This window comes from Nicotiana tabacum, chromosome 2, assembly GCF_000715075.1.
Source record: "Nicotiana tabacum cultivar K326 chromosome 2, ASM71507v2, whole genome shotgun sequence".
Classification (NCBI taxonomy): Eukaryota; Viridiplantae; Streptophyta; class Magnoliopsida; order Solanales; family Solanaceae; genus Nicotiana; species Nicotiana tabacum.
The window spans coordinates 104,399,791-104,416,158 of NC_134081.1; positions in this window are offsets into that span (position 1 = coordinate 104,399,791).

The following is a 16,368-nucleotide window of genomic DNA, read 5'->3' on the forward strand; positions in this document are numbered from 1 at the left end:
ACGAATTTGCGAGGCAAAGGTTTATTGGATTTTTAAATTTGGTTGCAAGCGAGGTAAGTGTCGTGGTTAACCTTGACTTGAGGGAATAGAACCCTTAAATTATTGTTATGTGAGATGCATGTGTATGACGTATAGGCAAGATGACGAGTGTCTATACGTCGTCAAACTAATTATTTGCATAATTACTTGAAAAATTATAAATCGTTTTAAAACATGAATTAATTATTATATTAATTATTTCACTCATATTCCTTGTCAATTATTAATTCTTGAATTTCTGCAATAATTGTCACATGCTCATTATTCGTGAAATTATTATTTATTTAATTATTTATGAATATTTTGGAAGGTGAAGTCGGTATTTTGGTATTGAATTGATTGATAAGTGTATATTCCCGCAATTAAATACTCTTCTGAATTTATATTATTATTTTCATAGTAAGGAAGAGTTTAAAAGCACGAAGGGTGCTGTTGTGCCAATTGTGAGTGTAAAAGCACGAAGGGTATTGTCGTACCATTTATGAGTGTAAAAGCACGAAGGGTGTTGCTGTGCCAATTGTGAGTGTAAAAGCACGAAGGGTGATGCCGTGTCAAATGAGAGTAAAAGTACGAAAGATGGTGCCGTGCCATTTTTATATTATCAATTGCTCATTTTATTGTTGATACATTAATTGGCTGCTAAGTGATACTTATCTTGCTGAAATTATTATATCCTTCCCCTTCGCATGTTCCCGTCCAATTTATAAATTGTCATTTATTGTATTATTGTTACTTCATATTTGTATATATTTGTACAGATTTTTTTTATGTACGTGTCTTGTCATAGCCTCGTCACTACTTCGTCGAGGTTAGGCTCGATACTTACCAGTACATGATGTCGGTTGTACTGATACTGCACTCTGCATTTCTTGTGCAAAGTTCAGAGTTGATCCCAACGGCGTACCGTAGATTTGCCCGGATACATCTACCAGTGGATACTTGAGGTATAATTGCACAACGTTCGCAGTTCTGAAGTCCCCTTCTATATTGTCTCAGCTATGTATTATATTTCAAACATCTTGAATTTTATTCAGACCTTTATTTGTATTATTCTAGAAGCTCGTGTACTTGTGACTCTAGTTCTGAGATGGTATTTAGACATTACTATTAATATGGATTATTCACTACATTTCACACCTTACTTCCGCATTTGTTTATTTGTTATTAATTAATTTAAAATTATTTTAAAATGGCTAATATTATTCTAACGTTGGCTTGCCTAGCAAGTAAAATGTTAGGCGCCATCACGTTACCGAAGGTGAGAATTTCGGGTCGTGACACTCATCTATGCTATCTTCTATACTTCTCATCCCTAATTCTATATCAGTCTATTTCTCACCTCCTTTATTCTTTCATTAACACTCTCCTTACTATCATTAACTTTTGCTTTGTAATTCCAATTATTATTGAGTTAATATAATCAGTTGTTTGGTGTATCTTCTGGTGTTGTTACACATTTGACATGGTGTACCTTGTTGGATTATTTTCATTGCTAGTAGGGAAATATTAGTCCAAACTCCTATGAAACACTTGTACACTCTAGAAGGAACCTAGCTCACTAGGTAAACCCATGGCTTTAGAAAGTAAATTCGATTTTGGCATAGGTTCAACGGAATTCGATTCATTTCCCATTCTCTCTTAAATAAATAAAGCTTGCCCTGGGCCGGATCTTTCCTTGTTGTTTTGTTTCCACCATGACAAAAGATGCACGAAAGAGGTATTCTCAGCGCACGGAGGATCCGTTGAGAGTTTGTCTCGATAAGGAATATAAAAAGGAGGTCAGTGCTACAATCCCCTATTGTTTGATCCAATATTAACGGGGACGAACCCCACTTCTATAGATCTTTGGTTTGACCTCCCGTAGTGGTCCTTTGCTTTTAAGAAAGCGGAGCGGGGATTTGATGGCTTTACCAATTTGATTGCTGTTTTCATACATGACTTGTTATACTGATTTAAATAAGTTATTATTGGTGATCTTATCACAATGCATGATTTTCTCATATATGCTTCTCCCAAGAAAAAACACTATGTTTGGTGTTATTATCCCACTCAATGTCCTTTTTCTCTTCCCCTCCGCAGATAGTCTAGCTGGATAGGCTGAGCTGGAGATGAGCTAGCCCCGCACTTGCTTTGCATGGGATATTATTTTGCTTAGATTATTTCAATATATCATTGTTTCAGTTCTAGAGTTTGCTCCTTAGGTTATGTTCTAGTTAATGTTAGTGTTTGAATGACCTGAAACACATATAATTGTTGTGAACGTTATTGACTCGAGATTCTAATATTCTTTAAATTTAGTAAGTTCAAAATATCGCATTTCTAGTTTATTGGATTGAAAATGACTGAATGCTAACAGATACGAGAATAATGGATTGCTCCCGGTACAAATTAGACTTTACCGAATTTTTAACATGAAAAATTAATATGCTTGCTAGCTGGGATTAATTTTACTTGGTACTACCTGTCATGGTCCAAATTGTGTCGTAACACTAAGAGACGTGATTAATGAGGCAAGATAGGAATTGGTCCATAACTGCCATTTAGGTTCTGTAAATTCTAAACTCTACTTCCAGCACAATCAAACTGTTAACATGACAACTTGGACAAAAGGTAATTAATTGTTTAAAGCTGAATCTGATCACAAGCAGATCAGTAGATGCCTTGTTAATCCTTGTAAATAAAATTTTGGCATTATTGTTTTGTCAGGACTACTGCAAGCATTTAAATTTTATTAAGTTTAAATCACAACAAAGTAATTTGGATAATATTTTAAATTAAATATATATTAATTCAAACAAATATTATGGGCTAATATAATTGAATTAATTATATAAGTCCAATATATATGAGTTAAATAAATAGGTCTAAATCTATTGGGCTAACCCATTTAATTGAGTTACAAGTGATGAGTCCACTTCACTAAGCCCAAGATGTCATCTTCCTAGAGGCTTAATTCAGTACCACGTGTCAAATGACATGGCACGCCAAGTAAAAAAAAAAGAGTCAATAGGATCGTGCCACGTGTCAAAATGACAAGGCATGCCAAGCCAAATTATAAAGGCCAATAAAACCGCGCCACATGTGCAAGTGACATGTTCCGGCCAATCAAATGCGGCCCTGTCACAATTCAGTCTAATTGGTCAGAAAGAGTTTGTTCTCGTCACAATTCTTCCCTCCAACAACTATATATAAATAGGGGTCTTCATAACTTAGAGAAGACACCGAAAGTTATAATAAGAAGCAAGAAATAGCTCATGGATCAAACGCTGCAAATTCCTCCACAAGTTTCAAGTTTCAAGTAATCAGGTTCAAGTTCAAGAAATCAAGTTCAAGTTCAAGAACGAATAACAAATCAAGATACAATGAGTACGAGTTCAAATTAAAGTTCGTGCTAGTTGAATTCAAGATCATCGTTCGTGGCAACAAATATATATTCAAGATCAAGCTCAAGGGCCCTTGCATTTATTTACTGTTGAAAAGAAGAATCAGAGGAATCATAGAGATTGTAACACTCATATTACTTGAAATCAAATACTATGATTGTTGTAATATTTTTCGGTCTCGATTATTTTCTTGACGTAATTTTATTATCTACAAATTCTGTCACGCCTAGTGGGAAAATCTTTACCTCTCATCTCATCTTTTCAATCACCAAAGTTCTAGAATATCGAAGATGATACTAGATAGTCTGAATTTTTTCCCTGTCTAACTACATGCTTTCGGTTATTAATTTGTGGGGTCCAGCCCCATATCTTATGTGTGAAAGTTTGAAGAGAATTATGTGCCTTCTTTGAATATAGAAAAATGGAAGACAAATATTTTTTTTGTGTTTATACTATAGTTCACACAAGATGTGAGGTCATTGATGACATCACGCGAGTTATGTCTTTGCTATAAATAGCAAGCTTTTGTTTCAGTGGAAGACACATCAACAAAGAGAGAAAGAAAGATTGAGGTATCACAGATAGAGTATAAGAACATAGTCTGTGAGAAAAATAGAGAGTGTGATCGATATTGTTGTAAGGTGGGAATATCAAAAGAGGGTTATTTCTTTTAAGTGTTGAAATGGTCTTTGGAGTATTTTACTCGGACCTACAAAGTTAAAAGTCCTTGCTATAGTGATATCAGTTGCTCCTCTCGGGCCGTGGTTTTTCTTTTATTCAATAGGGTTTTCCACGTAAAAATCTTGATGTCGTTGTCACTCTTTTATTCTTGTTAATTACCGTATCTCGGTGCTATGTTATTATTTCATTTTTATTATCGTGAATATTATTTCTGTGGGGATTTATTTTCAACAACTGGTATCAGAGCACATGTTCTACTCGTTCATAGAAATACTATTCACTATCAGTAGTACTATACTCGCTAAAAATAAATATCCGAAGTAAAGTATGAGGTAGAAAAATTCAACGGAGATAGCGGTTTTTCAATATGGCAAAGAAGGATGAAGGGTCTGCTCATCCAACAAGGATTACACAAGGTACTAGATGCTGATGCCAAAAAGCCTGATACTATAAAAACTGAGGATTGGGCTGACTTGGATGAAAGGGCTGCTAGTGCAATCAAGTTGCACTTATCAGATGATGTGGTAAATAACATCATTAATGAAGATACTGCATGTGACATTTGGACAAGGTTAGAAAGCCTATATATGTCCAACACGCTGACAAATAAATTGTACGTGAAGAAGCAGTTATACGCCCTACACATGGGTGAAGGTACGAATTCGTTGTCACATTTAAATGCGTTTAACAAACTAATCACACAGCTCGCCAACCTCGGGGTAAAAATCGAGGAAGAAGATAAAGCCATCTTGTTATTAATTAAACTCGTTGTCATCTTAGTACGATAATTTGGCAACAACCATCCTGCACGGTAAGACTACCATCGAGTTAAAAGACGTCACATCGGCTCTTCTACTCAATGAGAAGATGAGAAAGAAGCCTGAAAATCAAGGACAAGCTCTCATCACAGAAGGTAGAGGCAGGAGTTATCAAAGGAGTTTGAGCAACTATGGTAGATCCGGATCTTATGGGAGGTCTAAGAACCGATCCAAATCAAGAGTCAGAAATTGCTACAATTGTGATCAACCAGGTCACTTCAAAAGAGATTGCCCAAATCCGTGGAAGGGCAAATGTGAAACCAGTGGCCAGAAGAATGACGACAACATAACCGCCATGGTGCAAAATAATGATAATGTTTTTCTCTTCATAAATGAGGAAAAGGAATGCATGCACTTGGCCGATCTAGAGTCAGAATGGGTGGTTGAGACATCTACATCTTACCATGCCATACCGGTAAGAGATCTTTTTTGCAAATATGTAGCATATGATTTTGGCACTGTGAGAATGGGTAACACAAGTTACTCAAATATTACGGGGATTGATGACATTTGTATCAAGACAAATGTCGGATGCACATCGGTTTTAAAGGACGTGCGACGTGTACCTTATTTGCGGATGAACTTGATCTCAGGAATTGCTTTGGACCGAGATGGGTACGAGAACTATTATGCAAATCAAAAGTGGAGAATCACCAAAGAATAATTGGTGAATTCAAAGGGAGTTTCTCATGGCATTTTGTACATGACAAATGCGGAAATGTGCCGAGGTGAATTGAACGCGACACAGGATGAGATTTATGCAGTTTTATGGCACAAAAGAATGGGTCATATTAGCGAGAAAGGATTGCAGATTCTTGCCAGGAAATCAGTCATATTTTTTGCCAAAGGTACAATGGTAAAACCTTATGACTATTGTTTATTTAGTAAGCAGCATAGAGTCTCATTTCAGGCATCGTTTGAAAGAAAATTGAATATGCTTGATTTAGTATACTCTGATGTTTGTCGGCCAATGAAAATTGAATCGATGGGAGGTAACAAATATTTTGTTTCTTTTATTGATGATGCTTCACTTAAATTATGGGTTTATATCCTGAAAACCAAAGATCAAGTGTTTCAAGTTTTCTTGAAGTTTCATGCTCTAGTAGAAAGAGAGACAAGACAAAAGTTAAAACGCCTCCTAAGTGACAATGTAGGTGAGTACACTTCAAGGGAATTTGAAGAGTACTGTTCAAGTCACGGGATCAGACATGAAAAGACAGTTCCTGGAACCTCAAAACACAATGGCGTAGCTGAAAGGATGAACCATACCATTGTTGAGAAGGTGAGAAGCATGCTTAGAATGGTTAAACTGCCTAAGTCATTCTGGGGTGAAGCAGTTCAAACAGCCTGTTATCTGATCAATATGAGTTCATCATTTCTGTTGGCGTGTGACATCCCAGAGAGAGTTTGGACCAACAAGGAGGTGTCCTACACGCATTTGAAGGTGTTCGGTTGCAGAGCTTTTGCACATGTACCAAAGGAGCAGAGAACAAAGCTGGATGATAAATCTGTTCCATGCATATTCATTGGATATAGAGATGAAGAGTTCGGATACAGATTGTGGGATCCTGTAAAGAAGAAGGTCATCAGAAGCAAAGATGTAGTCTTCCGAGAAAGTGAAACTGGAGCTGCTGATGATATGTCAGAGAAGGACAAAAATGGTATAATCCCTAACCTTGTTACCATTCCTTCTACTTCTAGCAATCCCATAAGTGCAAAAAGTAGGACCGATATGGTTGCCGAGCAAGGGGAGCAACCTGATGAGGTTATTGAGCAGGGGGGAAACTTGATGATGATGTCGAGCAAGTGGAGTACCCCACTCAAGGAGAAGAACAACCTCAACCTTTGAGGAGATCAGAAAGGCCAAGGGTAGAGTCATGTCGGTACCCTTCCACAGTGATGATGAGGAACCAGAAAATCTTAAGGAGGTGCTGCCCCATCCAGAAAAGAACTAGTGAATGGAAGCCATAGAAGAAGAGATGGAATCTCTACAGAAAAATGGCACGTACAAGTTGGTTGAACTTCCAACGAGTAAAAGACCACTCAAATGTAAGTGGGTCTTTAAACTCGAGAAAGATGTAAATGGTAAGCTGGTCAGATACAAAGCTGGATTGGTGGTTAAAGGCTTCAAACAACAGAAAGGTATTGATTTTGACGAAGGTTTCTCACATGTTGTCAAAATGACTTCTATTCGAACAATCTTGAGCTTAACAGCTAGCCTAGATCTTGAGGTGGAGCAGTTGGATGTGAAAACTGCATTTCTTTATGGAGATTTGGAAGAGGAGATTTATATGGAGCAACCAGAAGGATTTGAAGTAGCTGAAAAGAAACACATGGTTTGCAAATTGAATAAGAGTCTTTATGGATTGAAGCAGGCACCAAGGCAGTGGTACATGAAGTTTGACTCATTCATGAAAAGTCAAACATACATAAAGACCTATTCTGATCCATGTGTATACTTCAAAAGAATTTCTGATAATAACTTTATTATATTATTGTTGTATGTGGATGACATGTTGATTATAGGACAAGAAAGAAGTTGATTGCAAAGTTGAAGAGAGATTTGTCCAAGTCATTTGATATGAAGGACTTGGGACTAACATAACAAATTCTGGGGATAAAGATAGTTAGAGAGAGAATAAGAAGAAAGTTGTGGCTATCTCAAGAGAAGTACATTGAACGTGTATTGGTACGCTTCAATACGAAAAGTGCTAAGCCACTCAGCACACCTCTTGCTGTGTGATGACCCAAAATATTATCTTTAAATTTAATAATTAATTATGTGTTCTAAGACCTAGAAAAACACTATTTATTATTTCTCGACTTACGTGAGCAGTCCGTAAAATTTTTTGAAAAGATTTTAGGTGAAAAATGGATTAAAATAGGAATTAGAGCTTTAAAACTCAACTAAGTTGACTTAGTCAACATATTGAACAAACAGACTTGGATCAGTATTTTGATAGTTCCGGCAGGTTAGTATCGTGATTTGGGACTTGGGCGTATGCTCATAATCAAATTCTGAGGTCCCTAGCTGGAGATATGGAATTTTGATAAACAATTAAAAGTTTAAGTTCAAATAGTAAACAGATGTCGAATTATGTGCAAACGACCCCGGAATAGAATTTCGATAATTCCAATAGCTCCGTATGATGATTTTGGACTTAGGACCATGATCAGAATTTTATTTAGAAGTCCGTAGTGAAATTAGGCTTGAAATAGCTAAAATAGGAATTTAAGTTTGGAAGTTTGACCAGGGAGTTGACTTTTTGATATCGGGGTCGGAATCCAGTTCTAAAAATTTTCACAGCTTCGTTATGTCATTTATGACTTGTGTGCAAAATTTGAGGTCAATCGGACTTGATTTGATAGGTTTCGACATCGAATGTAGAAGTTGGAAATTCTTGAGTTTCATTAAGCTTGAATTGGGGTGTGATTTGTGAATTTAGCGTTGTTTGATTTGATTTGAGGTTTCAAATAAGTTCGTATGATGCTTTAGGACTTGTTGGTGTATTGGGTGGAGGTCCCGAGGGCCTCGAGTGAGTTTCAGATGGTTAACGGATCAAAAGTGAGACTTAACTGCTACAAAAGTTGTTGCAATTTTTCTGCTAGAAATGCTGTAAAAAATCGGACTGCCTGTCAAAATCGAACTCCGTGTCAAAATCGGGCTCCGTGTCAAAATCGGGCTCTGTGTCAAAATCGGACTCCCTGTCAAAATCGGGTTCCCTGTCAAAATCGGGCTCCATGTCATAATTGGATTCCCTGTCAAAATCGGGCTACCTGTCAAAATCGGACTCCCTGACAGATCTGTAAGTTATAAAAACAGGGGACTTTGTTCCATTTGCCAATTTTGACGAACTTGAGCTTGAGCAAAAGAGATTTTTGGCATATTTTCAAGGAGAAATATTTGGGTAAGTGATTCTAACTCGGATTTGGTAAATATACACGAATATATCATTATTTTCACCATTTAATTAGTGTATTGAGATGGAAATTTGGGAAATTTTTAGAAATCTCATAAAAACGAATTTTTGAGATTTCGGTGTCGATTCAGAGTCGGATTGGAGTGAAACTGGTATGGTTTGATTCATAATTGAATGTGTTGTCCAATTTTGTGAGTTTCGTTAGATTCCGAGACGACGATTTTTTAGCTAATTTCGGATTTTATTGAAAAATATAGTATTTTCTTATGAAATTGATTCCTATAATTTCTGTTGACTTTATTGAATTAATTATGACTAGATACGAGTCGATCGGAGTCGAAAAATCGAGAAAAAACATACTAGATTAAATTGGAGTAAGTTGAGGTAAGTGACTTGTCTAACTTTGTGTGAGGAAAATTTTCCCTAGGATTGATATTAATTGTAATATGATGAAAGTCGTGTACACGAGATGACGAGTGTGTACACGAGTTAAATGTGAAGGATCGTATTTTTAAATTGTGTAGATCACTGTTGCATATTAATTAAATTATTAAATCTTATTATATTCTCCATCATTGATTTGATTTATATACTTTAAATTTGATTGGCCTTTTCCTGCTAATTGTTTTACCTGTTTAGTTGAAACTTAATTTCTTTTATTCTGTGCATTATTTGAAATTGATTTTATTTAATTTAAATATTATTAATATGAAATATTTGACATTATAAATTTGGTATTAAAGCAACGTTTTAAATATTTTGAAATATTATTTTGCTGAATTATTTATTCCTGAATATTTGTTTAAGATTTTCGTACTCATTGTGATGGAGCCGTGAGCTCTTTATTGTGGAAAAATATTATTGATGATTTATTTTGGCATGAGCCGTGAGCTCTTTATTGTGGAAAAATATTATTGATGACTTATTTTGGCATGAGCCATGAGCTCTTTATTGTGGAAAATATTGTTGTTGAATTATGTTGGCAAGTTAAATTATTTGAGCACTTGAGGTAAAAATTGTGATATATTGTGATATTGATACGCATGCGGTGGTATAAGGTCTGGGTATTGAAACGCATGCGGTGAGATAAGGGTGTCTTGATATGCGTGGCTAGTAGGGGAACTCATAGAAGTCATGCGGTGTGATAAGGATGGCTAAAGCGCGAGATGCTATTTCGGGAAAAATATTTTCTTTAAAATAAATTGTGAAGGCTCTCGCGGTGAGATAAGGAAATGAGATTTTGGGACTACGAGTCGGTACCTCGGGAGTGCCCTTGTTGATGTTGATTTATGGCCATAGTTGCCTTTGATTTGTTTGTGATTTTGTTTTTCTTAAAGTTGAAAAGAAAATTTATTTTGTTCCACGAGGTATTATTTGCCATTATTTGTGTAATTAAATGGTGACCTACCACTTGATTCATTTCCATTATCATTTTATTTTATTATATTGTGAAATATTTTACCATGCCATCTATTATTATTATTTTCCAGTAGGGCCTGACCTGACCTCGTCACTACTCTACCGAGGTTAGGCTTGACACTTACTGGGTACTGCTATGGTGTACTCATACTACGCTTCTGCACATCTTTTTGTGCAGATCCAGGTACACTTTATCAGACCAGGCATCAGTAAACTAGTTGTACGGGGAGACTTCGAGGTATATCTGCCAGCGACCACAGACTCCGGAGTCCCCTTCTATCTTACTATATTGTCTTCCTTATTTGTTTTAGACTCTGATGTATAGAGACATAGAGAATAAATTCATAGAAGCTTGTGACTTATTTCTACCGGGTTTTGGGAGTTGAAATTGTTTGAATTGTAGTTTATTTATTTCAGATTTAAATTTTTATTCCGCATTAATAGGCTTACCTAGTCTTAGAGACTATGTGCCATCACGACATCCTACAGAGGGAATTTGGGGTTGTGACAAGTTGGTATCAGAGCACTAGGTTCATAGGTGTTATGAGTCACAAGCAGGTTTAGTAGAGTTTTGCGGATCGGTACGGAGACGTCTGTACTTATATTCGAGAGGCTATGGAACTGTTAGGAAATATTCACTTCTTTGATTCTTTATCGTGCGCCTTTGTTGATTTCAAAGTTCTAAACAATTATCTTTCTATTCTCTCACAGATGGTGAGGACACGCACAACTGGATCCGATGATCAGACACCCGCGCCCCCTTTTGGAGTCGCAAGAGGCCGAGGTCGGGGCAGATGCCGAGGAAGACCACGTGGTGCAGCCAGAGCACCTGCACGAGCTGCTGCACCAGAGCCACCAGTAGCTCTAGTTGGAGAGCAGGCACCTGAGACGCCTGTTACTACTCCTGCACTTCAGGAGACTCTTGCCCAGCTTTTGAGCATGTTTGGCATTCTAGCTCAGGCAGGGTTGATTCCACTTGCTCCTGCCACATCTCAGGCCGGGGGAAGAGCACAGACTCCCGCCGCCCGTACTCCAGAACCACGGGCCCAAGTTGACCATGCCCCCAGAGGTTATACCAGTGCAGCCAGTTGCCCCAGTTCGGCTTGAGATTAGGACAACAGTTTCAGAGGGAGAGCAACTCAGGCTCAAGAGGTATAAGAAGTACCACCCTCCCACTTTCAGCGGCTTAGCTTCAGAGAATGCTCATGGTTTTCTGGAGGAATGTCACCGTATCCTTCGTACTATGGGTATTGTGGATTCCAATAGGGTTTCTTTTACGACATTCCAATTTAGAGGAGCAGCCTACTAGTAGTGGCGGGCATATGAGTTGGATAGTCCCGCTGAGGCATCTTCACTCACTTGGACTCAATTTTCAGATATGTTCTTAAGGGAGTATGATCCTCAGAGTCTTAGAGATGCATGTCGCGCAGAGTTTGAGTAGCTGCGCCAGGGTTCTATGACTGTGTCAGAGTATGTGGTCCGATTCAGTGATTTGGCTAGGTATGCATCAGCCTTAGTTGCTACTGTTCGAGAGCGAGTTCGCAAATTTATTGAGGGTCTCCACCCTAGTATCAGATACAGTATGGCTTGAGAGTTAGAGATGGACATCACATACCAACAAGTGGTGTCAATTGCTAGGAACATGGAAGGTATGCGGACTCGAGAGAGGGATGAGAGGAAGCTAAGAGACCCTGGGATTCTGGCACATATAATAATTCTCGTGCCCCAGTTGAAGCCCATCATGGTAGAGGTTATGTGAGCCGTCCTATTCATTCAGCACTTCCAGCTTCCAGTGGTATTCCGGCTACTCCTAGACCTCAGGTTCCATATTATGCACCGCCAGTGTCTACTGTACCTCCTGTATGGGGTGCTTCCAGCGGGTAGTCTAGTCGATTAGGCCTGAGCTAGTCCCAGCAGCCACGTCCTCTGAGGGCTTGTTTTTAGTGTGGTGACACTCGTCATATCATGGGGGATTGCCCCAGACTTAGGAGGGGTGCACCTCCACGGATTTATTAGCCCCCACCTATTCCACAGGGCCCTCAGGCTTCTTAGGGCATGATTACTGCACCAGTTGCCACTCCACCTGCACAGCCAGCTAGAGGTGGAGGTCGGGCAGGTAGAAGCCGCCCTAGAGGGGGAGGCCAGGCCAGATATTATGCCCTTCCTGCTAGGACAGATGCCATTGCATCCGATTTTATTATCACATGTATTATTCCGGTCTGTCATAGAGATGCATCAGTCTTATTTGATCCAGGCTCCACTTATTCTTATGTGTTATCTTATTTTTCCCCGTATTTGGGCGTATCACGTGATTCCTTGAGTTCTTCTATTTATGTATCTACACCCGTGGGTGAATCTATTATTGTGGACCGTATGTATCGGTCATGTTTAGTTGTTATCAGTGGTTTTGAGACCAGGGCCAATTTATTATTGCTCAGTATGGTGGATGTCGATATTATTTTGGGCATGGACTGGTTGTCGCCCTATCATGCTATTCTTAATTGTTACGTCAAGATGGTGACGTTGGCTATGCCAAGTCTACCACGGCTAGAGTGGAGAGGTACCTCGGATCATGTTCCTAGCAGGGTTGTTTCATTTCTTAAAGCTCAATGAATGGTTGAGAAGGGGTGTGGTGCGTATCTGGCCTATGTAAGAGATGTTATTATTGATACTCCTACTGTACAATCAGTTCTTATAGTAAGAGATTTTCCTATTATATTTCCAGCAGATCTTCCGGGTATGGCACCTGATAGAGATATTGACTTTGGAATTGATTTATTACCGGGTACTCAGCCCATTTCTATTCCACCATATCGCATGGCCCCAGCAGAGTTGAAAGAATTAAAAGAACAGTTACATGAATTACTTGATAAAGGATTCATTCGGCCCAGTGTATCACCTTGGGGTGCTCCTGTCTTATTTGTGAAGAAGAATGATGGTTCTATGCGGAAGTGTATTAATTACCGCCAGCTGAACAAGGTTACAGTGAAGAACAAGTATCCTTTGCCACGTATTGATAACCTATTTGATCAGCTTCAGGGTGCCAGAGTGTTTTCTAAAATTGACTTGCGTTTAGGCTATCATCAGTTGAAGATTCGGAAGCCAGATATCTCGAAGACTGCTTTCAAGACTCGGTACGGTCATTACGCATTCCTTGTGATGTCTTTCGGGCTGACCAATGCCCTAACATTATTTATGCACTTAATGAATAGTGTATTTTAGCCCTATCTTGATTCTTTCGTAATTATGTTTATTAACGACATTCTGGTGTATTCCCGGAGTTTGGAAGATCATGAACAACACCTGAGCATTGTGCTTCAGATTTTGAGAGAAAAGAAGTTATATGCAAAATTTTCAAAGTGTGAATTTTGGCTTGATTCAGTGGGATTTTTAGGTCATATAGTTTCGTGTGAGGGGATCAAGGTAGATCCGAAGAATATTTAAGCAATGCAGAGTTGATTCAGACCGTCCTCAGTTACGGAAATCCAGATTTTCCTTGGTTTGGCAGGGTATTATCGCCGATTTGTAAAGGGTTTCTCTTCTATTGCTGCATCTATGACCAAATTGACCCAGAAGGATGCTCCGTACAGGTGGACCAAGGAATGTGAGGAGAGCTTCCAAAAGCTCAAGACAGCTTTGACTACAGCCCCAATATTGGTGTTACCTATAGGTACAGGGTCTTATACTATGTATTATGACGCATCGCGTATTGGTCTCGGCGCAGTGTTGATGCAAAATGGTAGGGTGATTGCCTACGTGTCCAGATAGTTAAAGGTGCATGAGAAGAACTATCATGTACATGCCTTTGAGTTTATAACTATTGTTCATGCCTTGAAGATTTAGCGGAATTTCTTATACGGTGTCCATTGTGAGGTCTACACCGATCACTGGAGTCTACAACATCTGTTTAAACAGAAGAATCTTAATTTGCGGTAGCGGAGATGGTTGGAGTTGCTTAAGGATTATGATATCACCATTCTCTATTATCCCGGGAAGGTCAATGTAGTGGCCGATGCCTTGAGTCGTAAGGCGGAGAGTTTGGGAAGCTTAGCATATTTACCGGAAGCAGAGAGGCCTTTAGCCTTGGATGTTCAGGCCTTAGCCAACCAGTTTGTCAGGTTGGATGTTTCCGAGCCGAGCCGAGTTTTGGCTTGTGTTGTTTCTCAGTCTTCTCTTTATGATCGTATCAGGGAGCATCAGTATGATGATCCCTATTTGCTTGTCCTTAAGGATACAGTTCAGCACGGTGATGCCAAGGAAGTCACTATTGAAGATGTCGGTGTACTACAGATGCAGGGTAGGCTATGTGTACCCTAATGTGGACGGTTTGTGTGAGTTGATTCTCCAGGAGGCTCACAATTCGTGGTACTCCATTCATCCGGGTGCTGCAAAGATGTATCAGGACTTGAGATAGCACTATTGGTGGAGGCGGATGAAGAAAGACATAGTGGGGTATGTATCTCGGTGTCTAAATTGTCAACAAGTGAAATATGAGCATCAACGACCGGGTGGATTGCTTCAAAAGTTAGAGATTCCAGAATGGAAATGGGAGAGGATCACTATGGATTTCGTTGTTGGGCTCCCACAGACTCATAGGAAGTTCGATGCAGCTCTGGTGATTGTGGATAGATTGACCAAGTCAGCTCATTTCATTCCTGTGATGACCACCTACTCTTCCGAGCAGTTGGCTCGAATCTATATTCGCGAGATTGTCAGACTTCACGGCGTACCAGTATCTATCATATCTGACCGGGGTACGCATTTTACATCACGGTTCTGGAGGGAAGTACAACGTGAGTTGGGTACTCGGGTTGAGTTGAGTACAACATTTCACCCTCAGACGGACGGGCAGTCTGAACGCACTATTCAGATACTGGAGGATATGCTTCGTGCGTGTGTGATAGATTTTGGGGGTGCTTGGGATCAGTTCTTACCACTTGCAGAGTTTTCTTACAACAACAGTAATCAGTCGAGCATTCAGATGGCTCCGTATGAGGCCTTGTATGGTAGGCGGTGCCGGTCTCTAGTGGGTTGGTTCGAACCGGGCGAGGCTAGACTATTGGGTACAGACTTGGTTCAGGATGCCTTGGAAAAGGTTAAGTTGATTCAGGATCGGCTTCGTACAGCTCAATCTAGATAGAAGAGTTATGCGGATCGGAAGGTTCACGATGTTGCATTCATGGTTGGTGAGCGGGTATTGCTCCGGGTTTCGCCTATGAAGGGTGTGATGAGATTCGGGAAGAAGGGCAATTTGAGCCCTAGGTATATTTGGCCTTTTGGGATTCTTGAGAGAGTTGGATAGGTGGCTTACATACTTGCACTACCACCTAGTCTCTCTGCAGTTCACTCGGTATTCCATGTTTCTATGCTTCGGAAATATCACGGCGATCCGTCTCATGTGTTAGACTTCAGTTCAGGTTAGTTGGATAAGGATCTATCTTATGTTGAGGAACCAGTGGCTATTTTAGATAGGCAGGTTCGATAGTTGAGATCAAAGAACATTGCTTCCGTGAAGGTTCAGTGGAGGGGTCATCCGGTCGAAGAGGCGACTTGGGAGACCGAGCATGATATGTGCTGCTGTTATCCACACTTATTCACCAGCTCACGTACTTTTTCTAACTTCTAGAAAAAGTACGTGAGCTGGTGAATGTTCGAGGACGTAAAATTTTACGGAAAGTTTTTAGGTGAAAAAATGGATTAAAATGTGAATTAGAGCTTTAAAACTCAATTGAGTTGACTTTAGTCAACATTTTGAGCAAACAGACTCAGATTAGTGTTTTGATAGTTCCGATAGGTCCGTATCGTGATTTGGGACTTGGGCGTATGCCCAAAATCAAATTCCGAGGTCCCTAGCTCGAGATATGGAATTTTGATGAAAAATTAAAAGTTTAAGTTCAAATAGTGAACGGATGTCGAATTATATGCAAACGACCCCGGAATAGAATTTTGATGATTCCAACAGCTCCGTATGGTGATTTTGGACTTAGGAGTGTGATCGGAATTTTATTTGGAAGTCCGTAGTGAAATTAGGCTTGAAATAGCTAAAATAGGAATTTAAGTTTGGAAGTTTGACCGGGGAGTTGACTTTTTGATATCGGGGTCGAAATC